General features: G+C 41.2%; 1 protein-coding gene across 3 annotated transcripts in view; it reads left to right on the top strand.

Moving 5' to 3' along the window:
• Positions 1-5,393: 5,393 nt before the first annotated feature.
• Positions 5,394-16,305, top strand: part of GTF2IRD1 (GTF2I repeat domain containing 1) — a 561,920-nt gene continuing 551,008 nt past the window's right edge. For 2 of the 3 annotated variants that reach the window (XM_069226904.1, XM_069226906.1), the window contains exon 1: positions 5,409-5,803. The gene's annotated coding sequence lies outside the window, so the exon portion shown is untranslated. Of the gene's footprint in view, positions 5,804-16,305 lie in introns of all 3 variants that reach the window. The other variant, XM_069226907.1, reaches the window with a different exon arrangement.

Here is a 16,305-nt window from a genome sequence, read left to right on the forward strand (position 1 = left end):
GAAGGCAGCTACTGCAGCCTTGATGAGAAATGTCCCTTTGGCAGAAATATGCAAGGCTGCCACTTGGAAGTCGGTCCATACCTTTACTAAGCATTACTGCCTTGATACAGACGCTAGGGCAGATGCGCAGGTTGGACAGGCCTTGCTCAAGAATTTATTTGCATGATTCATGTTTTCTCAGTACTCTTCTGTCTACTCCACCGCGTTTATGGGGATGGGCTTGCTACTCTATTCAGTGCTTATGACTATACATGGAAATCCCCTACGAGAGAAGGAATGGTTTCTTACCTGTAAATCCAGTTCTCTCGTAGGGGTATTTCCATGATAGTCATAAGCAACCCTCCCTCCTCCCCGGTGGAGTTGACATAGAACATGAGTATTATTGAGGTTGGTACTCCAACAAATGTTTTTTTGTTTCTTCATGTCAGGTTACTAGCCTCCAAAAAAGAACTGAGGCAACTGCCTTTTGCTGTGAATGATGGGAAACAGGAAGACTTTACTTTCTTAAAGGCACAGCTCTATTTTCATTCTGTATAATGGCAGCCTATGGGCTACACTGCCCTACATTGTTTTATTCTCATGAGAGGTGTAAATAAAATATGAGAATGTATTTATTTATGTATTTATAGAATAAATAGAGGTTTAAACGTGAATTTACACTACAACTGTTTTTTCTTCTAACAATTTGGCCTGTGTAGCTGTTCACATAGGCTGCACATTGTTATTCTTAAGTGTTTTTCACAGACCTTTTTTGTCAAGGGGCTGATGATTGCACTTAAGAATATACTTCACAACAGTGCTCCGGGGTCCCCGCAGGCACGCAGAACTATTCAGTGCTTATGACTATCATGGAAATACCCCTACGAGAGAACTGGAGTTACAGGTAAGAAACCATTCCTTACCTTTCATCCATGTTTATCATTGCCAAAGTAAATGTCATATAATATACAAACACAGAACGAAGTCCGCGTCGACCTCAGCTTAAATACGGCAACTTCGGGTCCTACCCACCCCAAGGAATAGGCAGAACTTTAGGTAAAACGGTGTCTGCCTACCTTGTCATAAATGTGCAATAGTCTATGCAGCAGGGGTAGGCTGTTTTCCTGTTGCAGCATTGGCTTGAGGACAAATGGGACTCTTGGCTGGATCACCAAATGTTGGGGGAAAACTGAAGTAGAGAAAAGACTTGCTGGCAAGGCAAAAATAGGTTTAATCAGAACAGCTGGGAGACCAGTCACCTCTGTTGAGCTGAAAAGCTGATCTAAAAGGACTGCTTGCAAACAGCCTTTTATATAGTCACAAAAAATGCTATCTTCATACATATTATTTTAAAAGCCAACAAGCAAGTCACAGAATAAAAAGTTAATAATATACTTTAACATAAACACCACATCACCTGCATCCTTAAACTTGTGACCTCTTCTCTAGGTTCCCCAATCGTAATCCTAACAGAGCTTTGATAAAATATGAACCTTCATTTCCCGAGTGTGTAAATATTTATTGCGCTATTCCTAAAACCTCTTATCTGACTCTGTATACTCTTGTCTAAAGTTATCTTTGACCACTATTTTCTAAATCACAACTCCTTTTGGCAATGGAAATAAAATATGTGCTGGTACGCTTTGATCATAAACTCTTCCAGGCTTGTTTAACGTGTTTTCACATTTAACTGAAACTTGCTGAGTTTACGGTCTGTGTTTGGTGAACTCTTACCTACTTGGTGGCCTTGCAGCTGGGGCCTGTACTGCTCTTTAACTATGTACCGTTCTACAATGCTCTGTACTGATATCTGTGGTGGTGAGGTTCCCTACATTTTATTATTTCCTTAACAGGGATATAAGTCTAACTGGTTGCAGCATTGACCTTCCTAAAATTGTTATAGAATCATATTGAGCCATACGGTTTAGGTACTAGCACAATGGGTGAATTATACACACTTCAATTATACTATTGTAAAGCAATTCTTCATTTATGTTTTTTATTGCTCTTTTTGCCTCAAGCATTCATTAAATGGTGTCTCAAGCCATTATAGAAGAGTTGTCTTACAATGGATGAGTAATAGCATGGTATTGGATACTCCGTGTCACTCAGCTGTATGTGAAAACAACAAACATTCACACTATCAACAGCCTTAAATATTGTCTTTGCAAGCTCCAGTCCTGGATTAAGGACATCTTCCTTCCCATTAACCTCCTATTAACTTGGTTTCTTCTATTCTTGTCGTCAATAAAGCTTGATCCTTTTAAATCTGAACATCTTCAATCTATCAACTATTTAAGCAGTCAAATCACTGGAATTCCTAATTGTCCCTTTCCTCTCTTTCATCCAACACTTTAACTAGCTTGCCTACACTGTGAGCTATGATCTTTATATTTTCAAGAAAATATAGCACCCAGTCCTCCAGATCAACAAGTTAACAGTACACACTCTTGCCATCTCGAGGTTCGATTTCAGGAATACTGTAGGAATCCTATATTCACACTTTACCCCAGTCAAAGCAGTCCACCACTGAGCTGCCAGACTGGTTTGCAGAGCAAGGAAGTTTGACTGCCTCACACCTATACGACTTACTTGCTCCCTCACCAAGCTAGAATGTGCTTCAAACTTTACAGCCTTGCTTACAAAACCCAACATGACAATAGTCCACCATATTTGACCAAACATGATCGTTTCAGGCAGATCCTGAGGCTTAAGAAGCAAGGACCCTTTGTGCCTGTAAATCTCCAAATTCAAGACCTCTCACTAAGTTAGGGAACAATCCTCCGCAGGAGCAATGACAACGGCACAGAACTCCTCCCCAGTTAATGTTAGAAAGACTACACATTTCCTTGCTTTTACCTGAAAACTCGAAATATGTCTGTTAAATAGTTCTATCCCCAATCCTTAGCTTGCTGTCACTCATGAGAACACTTTTTTTATTGCCAGCAATGCCCCTGCTACTTGTTTTTGCCAATATATTAAGTAACATTCAGTCTTCTCCTGTTGCTCTATCCCAGTGGTTCTTAATCTTTTGACTTTTGTGGCCACCCACATATTCAGTACTGGAGTCTGGAGACCTCCCACTGAATCATCATTGGAATCCCCACTGAGTCATTGGAATTAAAGGACCCCAGCCTGAGCAATTTGTATAATTTGAACTGTAAAACAATACACAAAAATACAGAAACTAGCACCAATCAAACAAGTACAAAAATGACTAAGGGGGTTATTACAACTTTGGAGGTGTTAATCCGTCCCAAAAGTGACGGTAAAGTGACGGATATACCACCAGCCGTATTACAAGTCCATTATATCCTATGGAACTCGTAATACGGCTGGTGGTATATCCGTCACTTTAGGGACAGAGTAACACCTCCTCCAAAGTTGTAATAACCCCCTCAATATTTTATTTAATTCAGAAAAAAGATAAAATTATCAAACTTAGAATTTTAGTTGGAACTTTGGAGCTTTTCTAAATTAAATTGTGGACCCCGATTGCCCATACTATATTCTGTTTAATGCACTTACGCTGCTCCCACGAATCAATCTGAGGATAAATCTTAATTTTTAGCTGCCAATTTCAAATTTCTTCACATTTACAGAACATTTTCAAATTTTCAATTACAGTTTTGCTTCTTTATGTATACACCCTTCCTTAACACGTTAATATTGTTTAATTTTCAAAGCGGTTTTGGACCCCCTGACTAGGAGACGTGGACAACCAGTCGTATGCGGACAACAGTTTAAGAACTGCTGCTTAACCTATGAAACTTTTCCTCCCTTTCTCTATCTCAAGATATACCACTAATTGTCCAGTCTGCGCTATATCAATATCTAAATTTAAAAAATGCTTTGGAGATTAGCTGTCCTTTGAATTAATCTCTGGTGTTCTGTATTTAAGGGAATGCTCTCAAGTGTTGCCTCTGATACTAAGAGATGTTCTGAGTTTACTACCATTGCTCAGTAGTTCACATTGTGCAGGCTGAGCCTCCAAAACTGGGTGGCTTTCAATGATATGGGATGCTTTCAGTATACTTACGGTGCTCTGCAGTTCAGGAGCTGGTGTTAGATTCGGTCGCAGATATTAGGGAGTGCTGTGAGTTAATCTCTAATGTTAGGAGCCAGCACGTCATCGGCGGTGACTGATTCTACCTTTATTATTTTGAAATGGGTTGAATTCACCTATGGTGCTCTATAATAGTTCAGAATGTGCTGTTAGCTTTTGCCTCCTGTTTAGGGTAGAGCGCGCAAGCGCTCTGGCCTGTTGTATTCTCTCTGTGGGCTTTTAACCACCCCCACTCTTGCTATTCATTCTTTGGTGTGCTTGTTTTAAATGCTTCATTTTTATTGGTGCATTTTGTGAAATGTCCCTCCTTTGTGTGCTGAGTTCCCTCCCAGGTGATTTGTTGGCCATCACTGTACGTCATGCTTCCTCCTGTTATAGCGTGTGATGGCCTCTCCTCCGGTTTCAGTTTGCCTTTGATTTCAACCATGATCCTTTCTAGACATTGATGCAGGGAGCCAATAACTCTTGTGCCCAATGCTTGTGGCGGCCGTGGCGTTTTGAATTGACTTGCTTATGTCAACTGTTTTACTTTTCATTTTCAATGTATGTAGCAAGAAAAGTGCAGTTAGGAATTTACAACGCTAATAGCTCTAACTCGAGCAAATGCTTGTACATTCTGATAGTGAGGAAATTGCTCAAGGATATTGGAGTACATTACAACTCAATTTGTTTATTTTTTTCGGTACAGCATTATCAGGTGATTTGCCTAGAATCACAAGATTTTGCACCCAAGGCGGGGTTCGAACCTGCTTCCCCATATTCTCAGGTCGGTAGCTTTAGCCGTTAGGCTACATCTCCTGTAAAAGTAGAGATGCTGTGAGTTCACTTCCAGTGCACTGCAGTTCAGGTGTGCTTCCAGCGAGGATACGAGGTGCTCTGAGTTCATTTCCAGTGGGCTGCAGTTGTAGCTGGCCGCCCGGCTCTTCCTTTGAGATTATAAAGTGCAGGGATCCCGGTGTGTAGGTCAGGGCGGCTGCTAAACAGTGGCGCACTGCACACACACAGCGCACCAGCTGCTGCACGCAACCAGCCTGGCCGTCCTCATCCTGCCCCTTTCTGAAGCCGCCTATGGCTGCACAGCTCGCTGCTCTCTGCCTTCCCCCGTGGTTTCCGCAGAGCCATGTCTGTGTAATCTCGAATAATCTGACACCAGAGCAGCACATTCGAGTCAAACCAAAAATATAGATTATTAAACGCACACCAAAACGAGCCTTCAGAGTAACTGAACGCACCCTCTCTCCAAAACAAGATTACCTGTATGCATATTTTCTAAATTTCTATCACATGCCAGTTCATAAAAATAACACCCCTGTTTCTTCATTTTTTTGCCCTTCCCTGAAACTGCTTTGTTAATCCTGTATGTAAATTACAGCCAATAGATGTTGTTGTTGAGCGGGGCTGGGATTACAGACGGGGCGAATGGCTTTCAATTTTACTGGGATTACAGAACAAAGACAGAACAGAATAGGGGGGATGTGGTAGGGAGAGAGAGAGAGCAAATTACCAGCCCCCCACCCTTATACCCCCTACACCCCATAGGCGAGATCTGTGGAGATGATTCCAGGAATAAATCAATGGTTCATTTCCACTGCGGATCGGGGGAGAGATCGCTGCTGATCTGAGAACAAATTATACCCCCCTGGGCACCACCCCCCTCTCCCTCCCTCCCTTTGCCTTTCCTTTCTCCCAGATTAGCTGGTGCAGGAGCCTCAGATCTGGACTGGGGAGGCTGTGCACAAAGTGCTGCGATCCCTGTGGGTAAGAGAAAACTTTGCTCCTCTGTTTTGCCTGCTCGCCGCCTGAATGTTGTCTTTTCTTCCGATTTTAGCATAGGATAGAGTTCCGAGGGCACGTGACTCGGGAAGGTTGCAGGGTGGACATGATTCCGGATTATAATTTAAAGGGAGGCGATAGGAGATCGGGCAGGGTGTGTGCTGCTCGCAGGGGGAGGAAGGCTGGTGGTGGCGGGGAGCATCGAAGGGTGTTCCCCCTCCCCCACCCCTCCGCAGTGTGCTGTGGATTACACAGATCGGTGCTAGATGGAAGGAAATATTTGGTAGAGAGGACGTTTTTGGGGGAAGAGGTTAGAGATATACAAGGGCAATCTGTGTGTATGTGATGATCGCACAAACGCGTAGTTTGCCGGGTGGACCGTACTATAGGGCTGTGTTAACCCAGGGCCGCAGTAGGTGTTTAGATCGGTTTCCCTAAATACAGTTAGATGGTTTTGATGTAGACTTTCTGCTGTACTCTGTGTGTACCTCCCCCTTCCGTCTTCCACCTCCTCCCCAGACGAGGCTGGCGTGTGAGAGAGACAGGAAACAGCAGCGGCGGGTTACTGTGCCCTCAGAGGTGCCTGCTTGGATCGGAGGCACGGGTCCTCCGCAGGAGCTGGTACTTAGGTGGCAGTCCTTGTTAACCCACTCGCTGTCAGTGGAATTCATGCTTGTAAACATGCGAACAATACAGATTACTGTCGGGCTAGTGGATATGCGCCTTTCTTGCTATGTTCACATAAAAATGTAAAATGTAGTGCTGTTAATTTATAATATAGGATGAAACTGTACTTAAAGTAAACACTGATATTTCATGTGTGTAAACTCTGCTGTGAATAGTTGGTTTAATTGTGTTCTTTATTTTCCCTTTTTTGCATAATTCACCCTAAATACGTTATTTCTTGAATGTTATGGTGGGTTAGGTGGTGTTTTTAGAGTAGAGCATCGGGTACTGTGCTGGGATCTGCACACTTAAGTAAGAAAGAAAAAAACAGAACTCACTAGCCTACTGTAAACATGATGTTTGGGCTTTTGAATATGCACTTTGATTTATCTTTATATACTCAGTTAACATGTACCAAGTTGTTTTTTCTTTGTGCATGGATGTCTATGGCTGGGCAGTGTTTTTTTTGTTTTTGATATAGCAAGAATGATTATCTTTAAGTTTAAAAAAAAATCTTGTTTTCCTGTCATGCCCAGACATTGTTAAGCCATTTATAAATGTTACATTAGTATGATAGCGCTGCAAGATGGGTATATAGCTTGAGGGTGTCAATTTCAATATGGGCAGACACCATTTGATGCCCATCTGTAACCTCTTGTCGAGGTCGATAAAATGAGTACTTTTGAGCTGGGAAACAGCAAGCACTATATAAAAACGTATATCAAAATTATTCGTATTTACAACATTTGTTTTAGCGGCAACGCACTAGTTTTGGATGGGTACCCAGAAGCCAACATGAATGTAAAAAATATGGCACACAACAGGATATGTTATCAAATTTCTGTCTGACAATATTTACAGACTACGTGGGCAGTGTAGGTGTACCAAGCGAAAAGAAGAGCACAGCAGTTGTTAATTTCTACTGTTTGCCAGATTATTTTATTGATTTTTTTTTTATCTACGTACTAAGCCTGGGAATCGCACCACCGCAGCATATGCTTACATGGAGCGAAATGGATTACTGTAATGCAGTTCTTAGCACAGAACACAGTAATGCCTGCAACCGTGAACTGGGCTCCACCAAAAGTTAGCATAACGTTGGTGTTACAAAGCTATCTTCAGCCTTAGTTGAAGTAAGTTAGGTAAAATCAGCCCCTTAGGTTGGCAAAGCAGTGTTCTTTTTAGGTTGGTGTTTAGTGGTACAGGTTCAAAGTTTTTAAAAATAGACCTTGGAATATATACAGTGCAATAGTCCTCTCTAATGCTAAAAGCTATTTTGACATCTGAGACCAACACCATGTGTTAATTTCAAGGAATAGGAACTACTCTGGGTATTTTAAAGACTGCTCAAGGCTAACTTCCAAGGTGATTCCACAAATAGCCAGAAGACAAGCAAGTCAATTAATACCTGTATTTACTAGACAAAGAGAATGCATCCCATAGGGATTGGGGGAGTTAAACCAAGTTTTTGTTTTTGAAGATAATCCCTTGGTGGCATCAGTTTTAATCATCATGGGTCACAGAAAGGTGTGTTTATTCTCATAGGTGTTTTCTAGTTTGACAGCCCAAGTTTATAATTTAGACAGCAGAATATTGACTAAGGATTTATGTTTGGATGTTATAAATGTAAAGGAGGTGGTTAGGTTACACAAGAGAAGCCCAGAAAAGTATGAATAGCAACATTTTTTTAAAGTAGCAGGAGAGGATAGTATCTCAATTACAAGAGACACATGACCCATGTTCTAGACTTTGATTCAAAAGCGAATATTGCAAAATGTGCAGAAATCCTTAAAGAGAAACGATTTTATAAGTGTGCTCTCTCGCTAAACAAATACAGGTTCAGAATATGAGATGATTCCTCAAAAGTGTTTCTATGGCATTGGGGCTGTGACTAAGGAGGCAGTGTTTTTAATCTTGATGCGTCCACATCATTAAGCAGAAAAGGCAAGCACACTCTATTGTGCAAACTACTTCTTAGCATAGGTACTAGTAGATTTGTAAACTATGTAAGAAATTTGGTGTGTTCTACTGACGAAAGGCAAGGGCTCTCCTCGGGAAAGGAAAGAAAATCCAAAATTAAGCACTTTAGACAGAAAGTGTTTCCTTGTTGCTTACAGTGAAATATCACTTCTATCTCCCCGGCCAGAGCAGTCAACAAAAAGAGATTATCAGACAGTTTTATATGGTTTAATTGTCTCTTACAAGAAAGAACTTTGCATCTGTACGTTTTTCTTAAACAGTGGTGAAAATGTATTGTTTTAAAAGGAAATTAAATGCTTTTCATCTATATATACAGTTAGTAACCAGAAACGTAGCTGATAAATAAAACCAGAACAATATCTGTTAAAGCAAACGATTCAGGCTACCCTGAAAGGAAGAAAATGACATTGCAAACCAAGGCTAAAGAGAAAGGTCCAATCAGGTTTAATTTTTCAGATTAGGTGTTGGTGATAAAGAATATTTAATTATAGATTCTTTTTACAGGATGTTTTGTCATTGTACAATGTAGGTGTTGGTGATGTAAGATATCTACTTATAGTTTCTTTTTATGGAATGTCTTAGCTCTGTACAATATAATGCAGAATCACCTGCTTTCATGTGACATTGCTATCTTGGTAACCCACCCCAGCCATTCATAGGCTGGAGTCCTAGTGATTAAATGGTTGTGCATTTTCTGCCATCAACTACTGCAAATTAAACTGCTATCTATTGCTTCATAACAACCCCAGCAGTATATCAGAGCCATACAAAAAATAGTAATCATAAGGCTCTGCAACGTTATCACAATATATTGTCTATTTGTCTGCCAACAGTGACACCACACTTGAAAGTTGGTGACATGATAGTATGTTGGCACTTTGGCACACTGGTGTATTGTCACAGTATTTGCAAAATTGATCCACTTGGATCTTCCAGGTTTAAATCTAAACTTTACACTGAGAAAGGAAATGTTTATGTCCTCCCACTCCTATTTTAATGGATTGTTTTTTAAGGTATTTTTACTGTGGCTTTTGCAACACTTTAAATTAGTCTCACCGTGTGCATACTTTGTCCCTATTTTTTAGTGCAAGCTAACACCATTCCATAGCACCATTTGTGCACCATATTTAAGTTATGACACACAATGGCTTTAAGGAATTGCTAGCGTAAAAAAAAAAAAAAAAGACATTAGCCAGGGGAGGGATGGCAGTACTGGTAGGGGTAATGGCGCTAGCGGGTCAGAAATGACCTTAGGCTGGTTAGCGACAACATTTCATAATCAGACTAGCATCATTTTCTGATGCACAAGCAGCCAAAAAATGACTTCTGTCTTAAGTTGAGACAGGAGTCATGCCCACCACCCCAATGCCCACCACAGGGGACCAGTGCTACCTGGGCATGCCCAAAATACCCAGTGCCAGGTAGGGGGCCCCATGTAAGGGGCTCCAAATGGCACACCACACACAAACACTTACCTGCAACTTAACTGTGGTGTGGGTGGTGGTGTTGCTGGGGGGTTGGGGTGGGCATCTTTGGGCCTATTCCATGGTGTTCAACCATGGAAATGGGCCTACCTGCATTTCAGAACCTGGTCTGACCCATGCGCTAAATAATGGTGCTATGCACCATTATTTAGGTCCGCCTCCTCCTGGCGTGTTGTTTCTGCGCAGAGGGGTAAATATTATGCTAGGGGGTTAGAGTTGTGTTTAGGACGTGAACACCTACCTTGCATCTCATTGACACAAGGTGGGTTCGCACATCCTAAACATGGCGCTAACTCCAATATTTTGATGATAGACGGGTCTACCATCAAAATATAAATATGGAGTTAGGTTAGTGCCGTTTTAGCGCCAAAATAAACAGCACTAAAGCGACGCTAACCATCCATAAATATGGGCCTAAATGTCACGTCTAGGGTGGCTTGTTGTTCACATTGTGTCATAGCTGGCTGCAGCTTAAAAATCTACAGTAACACAGGACATAGGAAACGGCTCTGAAGTGTAGAAAAAAATATGTTCATGCATTAGATATGTTACCCTGGGTGTGCCTTGGAGACTACAGGACCATTTGCCAAATATATAAAAGTGGGTCATGCAAAATAGTAAAACCATATTCATAGCAGGAACAGCAACACAATGACTTTTTCACTGTTAAAGTAAAGCAGCATTTTCCGTGGTTGTGATTAAAAGTTCACTTTCACAATTTTGGCAGGAAAACTATTAACTATTCCATTCAAGGGTCTTTTTTAATATTGATTAAAATAAAAGTCTAATTCACAGGTAAAGATAGATTCTGGAAACTATAGTGGAAAGGTAACTTTCTAAAATGGTACTTTGTGCTGCCTGATAGCCCCCACAGTAATAAATTAAATTCTGCTGGAATTCCCTCAAAACAGTGACTAATCTTTGATGGCCTGTCAGGGAAAATCCGGATTCTGAGCAGAAAGGGTGGCAAGGAGTAATTACTATCACTTAGAAAGTTGAGAGTGGAGAGAAACAGATTGCAAGAAAGGGTCAAAGCTGAGTTGTGCAAGAAACCATTTATTAGGTGAACACTCTGAGACATTTGTCCCTGTTCCCAGTTGCTGCGTAACCAATTTCCTGATCAATCAAAAGGTTTCTTCCTGATTTTCATGGGGCTGGGCATAGGTGGAGTATAAGAATTCTTAACAGAGGAGCCAGATGCTTTCCATTTTGAGCAGCGGGTTCCAGGATAGTTTACAGGCAGAGAAGACAGAAGCTGCAGGAATACTGGAATGTCTGATGGTAGGACTACGGCAGGGGTAGGGTCAGGAAATCATTGGCTAGTTCAATGGATAAAAATGACATCCCACCACCAGCTCATCAGAGCACTTCTGAACCCCGGTAAGAATCCAAAGTAAGACTTTTGTCTAGCATTGCTAGTGAGAAAGTCTGCGGTGGTCCTGCTCTCTACTTCTAAGGTTGTCCTACTGTCTGCTTTTACGCATGGATTGAAAATGACCAATTGTCTAGCCTGTGGTACTGTCTCAGAGACACAAAAGTCTAAAGAAATGTTATATCCTTTGTGGGAGAACCAGCTACCCTTTTGAGAGCAGGCTGTACTGGAACCCCTGTAGTAAACCAAACCAATCAGAGGCCTGGGCCCTAGGCCTCTTCCATGAAAACATAAGAACTGTAGAACATATCAGGTGAGGTTTGGCCCATGGAGGGCTAGTACACAGCGCAGAAGTTTCCATCAAAAGGCACGATCTAGCCTGCGACTAATTACCGGTTTGCCCTGCTCCAAGCTTATTCCAGGGAAGTTTGAGACTGTCATGTGGCTGCTGAAAAGACGTATCCCATCCTGTGAATTCCTCTTTAGCTGTAGACTTCTGCATAAGTGACTAAGGGGGTTATTACAACTTTGGAGGAGGTGTTAATCCGTCCCAAAAGTGACAGTAAAGTGACGGATATACCACCAGCCGTATTACGAGTCCATTATATCCTATGGAACTCGTAATACAGCTGGTGTTATATCCGTCACATTTGGGACGGATTAACACCTCCTCCAAAGTTGTAATAACCCCCTAAGTCTTAACGCAAGCATTGTTTACAGGTGAGGCAGCAAAGATACCCCAGCACTGAAGCGACCTCTGTGGCTGTGAAAAACAGTTTTGTTCCCCTGAGTGCTTTTGAAGCCAAAGCTTAAGGCTTCTGCAGGAGCAGCCAGATTCGATCTGTCTGACTCTGAGGGACCCTTACTGATGCCATATAATCCGCAGCTTGTAAAAGTTTGACTTCAAGAAAACATACCAAGCTCCAAGGCAAAACATGTGATCTGTGCTTCCTACAAGGCTTACCTAACCCTGCGCTTTTGTTGTTACCCTGAAACACACGTAGGTCCACACACCTAGGTCCGGGTCAACTGCAAAAATTGATTCTAATTGGCACTTTATTTCTTGACTTGTTTTGCCTTCAACTATAAGAAAGTCATATTTCCGTTTCCCTTAGTGTGCTTTTTTAACATTTTATTTGATTTTTCTACATTGGTTTGGGATTTTATTTTGTTATTTTCTTGACTTCAGTGTGGTTTGGTACCATTTGAATCAGTCGCGCATTTCTCTGTCAAAAAGTCTGCTGGTTGTGCCATATCAAGGGGGAGCAGAGTTTTCTCAGTGAATGTGTTGTAAGCTAAGAAGATAGTGTTTTATTATTTTGGCGAAGCGCCCCACCTCGAAGACTAATAAATCACTTTCTCACTTCCACTCTTTTCTGTTTAATCTGAACCATACAAGACTTAAATCCCCACGCTCCTGGTGGAGTACAAAAATACCAGGTTTTATTTATTGAAAATACGGGTCTCTGGTTGCCTTACTAAATATAACTTCATGTACACCTGTTTCCCATAAAGGAATACCTTGTCTACAATTAGTGGAAAGCGGTAACACCTAATTAGCATTCAGTGTTAAATAAATGGTATATGCTAGAGTTAGGCTGAGGACATGCACCTTGGAAGTGCATCCTATCTCCCAAAAGTTATAATGTCTAAATCAGTGGTTCCTATCCTTTTTGACTTCTGTGGACCCCCACATTATCATTACTGGACCCCAGGAACTCCCACTGAATCATTACTGGAATCCGGGGACCCCTCACTGAGTCTTTATTGAAAGCTGGAGACCAAGGGCCACATGTATCAAGCGTTTTTGCATTCGCAAACGGTGCAAATGGCCGTTTGCGAATGCAAAACTGCCTTTCATTATGCAAAGGCATTCGCTATGCACTTTTAAGGAATCGCTAAAATAGCGATTCCTTAAAATTGCGATTCTCTAAATAAGAAATCGCAAATAAGGAATCCTTATTTGCAATTTCTTAAGCACATGTATCAAGCTTTTCCTTAATGCGAATTGGGCATTAAGGAATCGCAATTACCACCAAGTAAAACTTGGTGGTAACCATGTGCAAATTTTTAAAAATGCATTAAAAATGCATTTTTTTAAATTAACTTGACATGTTAGGGACACATGCCCCTTTGGCATGTGTGCGCCTTACATGTCCTGAAATATTTTTTGGGGTGCAGCACCTGGGGTTTTGCATTTCCTAAATTGTTAATTCCAGTTGGGAATTTGCAATTTGGGAAATGCAAAAAATTCACAAATATGGGCCTACAGGCCCATAGGTGCGAATGGCCTCAGAATCGCTATTTGCGAATCGATAATAGCATTTGCGATTTTTAAGAAATCGCTATTACCGAATCTCAAATATGATACATACCATTTTGCGAATCAGAAATAGCGATTTCTTAAAAATCGCTGTTAGAGAATCGCAAAGTGGTTTCTACATACATCTGGCCCCAAATCTGTTAATATCATTTAATTTTCTAAGCAGGCGCAGACCCCCTGAGGAGGCTTTGTGGACCCCCTGGGGTCCCTGGACCCCAAGTTGGTCTAAATTATTGGACAGCTGGAAATAACAGTTTGTATGGCTGCACTTCATCCATAACAATGGCCCTGATTCCAATTTTGTTGGAGGAATTAGGTTCTATGTCTCATAGTTAGTAAAATCTGATACCCCGAGGTTAATATATTTTTGAGTGTCTTTAATGAGAAGTAACGTGGATTTTGGTGCCCACTATACACAAATCTGAATGTTACAATAAATACCATACTGTTTTCCCCTGTTAAATTCCACTGGTTTGACCCCCTGAAATTTAACAAAGAGCAAGGTGTCTAACAGACTTGCAAATTACCTTTTGTAGTAAATGTTGCTAAAATCAGAATTAAGCCCCCTGTGCAAACAGGGCAGTGCGGGGGGGGGGGGACTGAAAACACCAACTAACTCTGAATAGGGCCAGTGTACCAAGTCTCATCAAGGGTACCTTTCTTTACAAAATGATTTCTATTTTAGGTCTGGCCGAAAGACGGCCTTCGGTTTATACAGACTCATGTAAGTTTGAATACATTAAGAGTTCTATACAGACAGTGAGGGGCTATGAATCAGCACTCTTTATTCTCTGGTCTGTTAACTGTTATTCACATTTTGCTTCCATAAATAATATACACATGAGGCAATGGGGTAGCCCACTTCAGCCACTCTGCACTGTGAATTATGGCATTTGCCTGATCACAAGTGCACATGTCAATCAGTCATTTATAGAGCTTGGCGCTATCACCCATGGGGGTATCTGGGCACTGGGGTGCGACGTCTCTGTCGAAGAGCCAGGTCTTGAGTCTCTTGCTAAAGTCTGCCAGTGAGGGTGCAGTTCAGAGGGGTAGGTCATTCCAGGCTTTGGTGGTGATGGAGGAGAATGAGCAGCCACTGCTGCAGCTGAGACAGATTCTGGGTGTGTGTGCAAGGGACAGAGAGGAAGAGCAGATTTATATATCTCTGTAGCCCTTAAATCACGCCTAACACTTTGCCTGGTGTAAGCTCCAATTTTTCACCTGGGACCTAAGCATATTTGTCTAGAAGTGCTAAATATAGTCAACAGTATAACCAAATAGTATGGATGAGCTTTCATGTGTACTTAAATTACTCTCTCATAAATTCTCTTCTGAGCCATAGTAGCATATAGAAGGATCAGCTTGACTTTCTATCCTAACAATTCGTGCATATTACTCTAGATCTTTACTGCCATGCTAATCAGTTGGTTAAATAATGTGCTTAACATACTCTGTTTAGAAATTATATATCTGTAATAGACGATTCTTTTATACCGTAGGTTAGAAATTGCCCTTTGATCAATCTTTCACTGATTAATTATCACTTTCACTATCTAGTAACATTTATGAACTTCTGGTAACCCAAGGCCTCCTTGACTAACAATCAATACTGTGTCTGTGGTGCACATCTTAATATCACTTTTCCCCCAGTGTATTTACTCTGTTTGTCTGTTCCTCTATCCTCTGAAAAACAATCTAACATATCTCAAGTTGGATATCTGTAAATGTATCCACATTATAGCAGGTAATAAATTAAAAACATTTTGTTCTAGCTATCATAAAACAAAAAGTTGGCACACATACACAAAATTTGTCAACAGTGATTTCCCGTTCGAAATGTCAGAATTGTTTCCTGTGCCCTGTCCCTTGCAGGCCAGATCTATTCATATTTGAAGTACTGACTTCTGCGTGTCCTAGGGCCAAATTAATTTCTTTGACTACATTAAGCTGACTTCAGCCATTTAACAGCTAAATGTGTATGTCCTCCAAACTCTTGGGTAATATCCATCTCCTGCATTGTCTACCGCTTATCTACATTGCAGGATATTGTTCTCAAACTAAGCTATGGCACACTCCATTTCTCTTCACTTTCAACCTCTGATATACAAGGTTCTCCTTCAGCAATCCCACCAAGAGTTATGATGATAATGGAACAACAATTGCATTGTTGTGTCTACTACCTCCTCCTAATGGAAAACGTTCTGCCAGACAAACTATTTACTTTTACTTTTGTTACTGGATTTGTTGTATTCGATCCTATGTCACGCTAAGTTTCCCCACCACCATGAACACATGAAACCAATCTAAAGAATCCAATGTTTTCCCTTTGTCCAATGCTCAAAATGCTTGTCTCTATCCACAGCCCTAGTAATTGAATGCTGTAGCCTTCTTACAAATTTTAATAGCTGTAAAGTAAATGGAAGCACACTGGTCTTGGTGTATGCATACAGCCAACAGTGTTCATTAGTTCTTGAAGTGCTGTGAGGGAATGTCCGATCTTCAGTTACAGGATATGCCCAGACATGGGAATTTATTAATTGGAGGTACCCCTTCAAGGCTGCTTTTGCTGCCCACAATGTGTGGGAGTTAAATGCAAATAAAGTACAGAACGAGAGTGTAGAAAGCTAGCCAGGTGTGTGGTGGACACCAATGGTGTTGACAC

The sequence above is a fragment of the Pleurodeles waltl genome, chromosome 3_2 (genome assembly GCF_031143425.1).
Source record: "Pleurodeles waltl isolate 20211129_DDA chromosome 3_2, aPleWal1.hap1.20221129, whole genome shotgun sequence".
NCBI lineage: Eukaryota > Metazoa > Chordata > Amphibia > Caudata > Salamandridae > Pleurodeles > Pleurodeles waltl.